This window comes from Elephantulus edwardii, unplaced genomic scaffold (genome assembly GCF_000299155.1).
Source record: "Elephantulus edwardii isolate Elephantulus edwardi_28Jun2011 unplaced genomic scaffold, EleEdw1.0 scaffold00439, whole genome shotgun sequence".
Taxonomy (NCBI): Eukaryota; Metazoa; Chordata; class Mammalia; order Macroscelidea; family Macroscelididae; genus Elephantulus; species Elephantulus edwardii.
In genome coordinates, this window is record NW_006400189.1 from 742,741 (window position 1) to 745,648 (window position 2,908).

The 2,908-nt window shown below is 41.5% G+C and overlaps 1 pseudogene; it reads left to right on the top strand.

Annotated features, from left to right (window-relative positions):
- Positions 1-2,105: 2,105 nt before the first annotated feature.
- Positions 2,106-2,744, top strand: LOC102856046 (annotated as a pseudogene).
- The last annotated feature ends 164 nt before the right edge of the window (positions 2,745-2,908 follow it).

A 2,908-nucleotide genomic window follows, 5' to 3' on the forward strand; every position in this document is an offset into this window, starting at 1 on the left:
GACTGGGGGAAGGGAGATTGTACAACAATGAAATAAATTTTTGTTTCAAAGAGAAAAGAAAACTGGGGGTGGGGCAGGGAGGGAAATGTACAACATGAATGAAAATCAAAGTAAGCACTGCAAAATGAAACTAATAATTGTAACATTAATAGAAATACAAATGGTGATTTCTTGAACAAAAGTTCAGTCATTACTTGATTCCAAATGAGCATGCTTGATTTTATAACAACAAAAAATCTACTTTTTAAAATAAGGTATAAATTCCCTTAAATCTTGAGAATTCCAAAAAAAACCCCAAAATTCCGGTGGACATTTTATCTTCCTTGAAGCTGTCTCTCTCTGGACCAAGAGGCAGTCATCAGAACAGAGCAAGAAAACACTGCATGGTTCAAAATTGGAAAGGGTGTATGCCAGGGATGTTCTGTCTCCATGTTCAACCTGTATGCAGAACATATCATCTGGGAGGCTGGGCTCTATGAGAAGTGTGGTGTCAGGATTGGTGGAAGATTCATCAACAATCTGCATTATGCAGATGACACAACCCTGCTTGCTGAAACTGAGGAGGACCTGAAGCACTTGCTACAGAGGGTCAAGGACTGCAGCCTCCAATATGGATTGAAGATCAATGTCAAGAAGACAAAGATTCTCACCACTGGGACAACTGGCAGCATTAGGATGGATGGTGAAGAGATTGAGATTGTTCACAGCTTTAGTTTGCTTGGCTCCACAGTCAACATTCTTGGCACTGGTAGCCAGGAAATTAAAAGGCACATTGCCATGGGAAATTTTGCTGTTAGGGACCTCTCCAAAGTACTGAAGAGAAATGGTGTCTCTCTGGAGACTAAGGTGCATCTGATACAGGCCATGGTCTTTGCAATCACTTGTTATGCATCAGAGAGTTGGACAATGACTAATGAGGATAGAAGGAGAATTGATGACTTTGAGCTGTGGTGCTGGAGAAGAGTATTGAGAGTACCATGGACTGCTAGGAAAACAACCAGAATCATCCTGGAAAGTGTTAAACTGGGAGGCTCCCTGGAGGCAAGGATTCTGAGGCTCTGTCTAACATACTTTGGACATGTTGTAAGGAGAGACCGGTCCTTGGAGAAGGACATCATGCTTGGGAGGGTGGAGGGCAGGCGCAGGAGGGGAAGACCCTCTATGAGGTGGATTGATTCAGTGACTGGGGTAATCGGGATGGGTGTATGGGAGACAGTGAGATTGGCAGTGAGTTTAGGGCTGTTATACATAGGGTCGCTATGAGTCGCGAGCGACTCGATGGCACATAGCAACAACAACAATCCTCAAATGTGTTTGTACAGTAGTAGACACAGTGTCTCACTTCAGACCAAAAGGAAAATGAGTTAAATGAAGGTAATATCTTGCCCTGGGAAGCAGTTTGCTTTCATCTTCTTATAAAATGGGGATTTCCTAGGTTTGGAGCTACTCAGCTCATGGGACTTGGAGAAAGTGAACCATCATAAACATGAAACATAGGCTGCTTTCTGTGCCTTTGAGTAATAAAGCCTTTTGTTTCTGACCCAGCAATTTTAGTACCTCCCTACCAGTTGTTGTTGTTGTTCTTGATTGCTGTCGAGTCACGCAGGACTGGTAATGACCCTATGAACTAAAGGCCTAAAGCCTTTCTATAGCTTTTGTCATTAAGTTCATCACGTTTCTAGAGGCATGTTGCTTAAGAAGTGGTTGCCACTCCTGCTTCCATACCCATACATTATATTTTATAAAATTACTCATCATTAATCTCTGCCCACTGTCACTCTGTCTTTTCCACTGGATCATTCCTAATTCTTTCATCCCCTTCCTCTGCCCATAAAAGTCTGTGATCTCTTGATCCCCTCTTTCCTCATCCTTATTCTCCTACCTTTCTCCCCTTCTCATTAGCCAAACTGAATTTCAAACTGACTTGAAAAATCTTTCCTCGGGAGAGGGCTCCAAAGGTGGGAAGTGGAGTCAGGGCCCCGGCTGCCGGTCAGTATATGTCCCATACCCCATTCTTTTGTCATAAAAAAAGGGAAGAAACATTGCAGTGAATGAAGATTCCTCTGCATTTTAGTACTTCTTTTTCTCCTGTAGTTGGCTTTTGAATGAGGATGACAATGGAAGAGATGAAGAATGAAGCTGAGACCACTTCCCTGGTTTCTATGCCTCTCTACGCAGTTATGTATCCTTTGTTTAATGAGCTAGAATGACTTAATCTGTCTGCAGCTCAGACACTGAGAGCAACTTTCATTAAGGCTGAAAAAGAAAATCCAGGTCTCACACAAGACATCATTATGGAAATTTTAGAGAAAAAAACTGTAGAAGTTAACTTCACAGAGTTCCTTCTCCGTATGGCAGCTGATGACGTAGAAGAGTATATGATTGAACGACCAGAACCCGAATTCCAGGACCCAAATGAAAAGGCGCGGGCACTTAAACAAATTCTCAGTAAGATCCCAGATGAGATCAATGACCGAGTGCGGTTTTTGCAGACAAGCAAGGATGTAGCTAGTGCAATAAAAGAACTACTTGATACAGTGAATAATGTCTTCAAGAAATACCAATACCAGAATTGCAGGGCACTTGAACATCAAAAGAAAGAATTTGTAAAGTACTCCAAAAGCTTCAGTGATACTCTGAAAACCTATTTTAAAGATGGCAAGGCAATAAATGTGTTTATAAGTGTCAACCGACTAATTCATCAAACCAACTTGATACTTCAGACCTTGAAAACTGTGGCCTGAAAGTTGTATATGTTAAGAGACACGTACTTCTCACTGGCAGTATTGAACTGCCTTTATCTGTAAATTTTAAAGTTTGACTGTATAAATTATCAGTCCCTGCTGAAGGGACCTAATCCAGGATGTTGAATGGGATTATTGCCATCTTACACCATATTTTTGTAAAA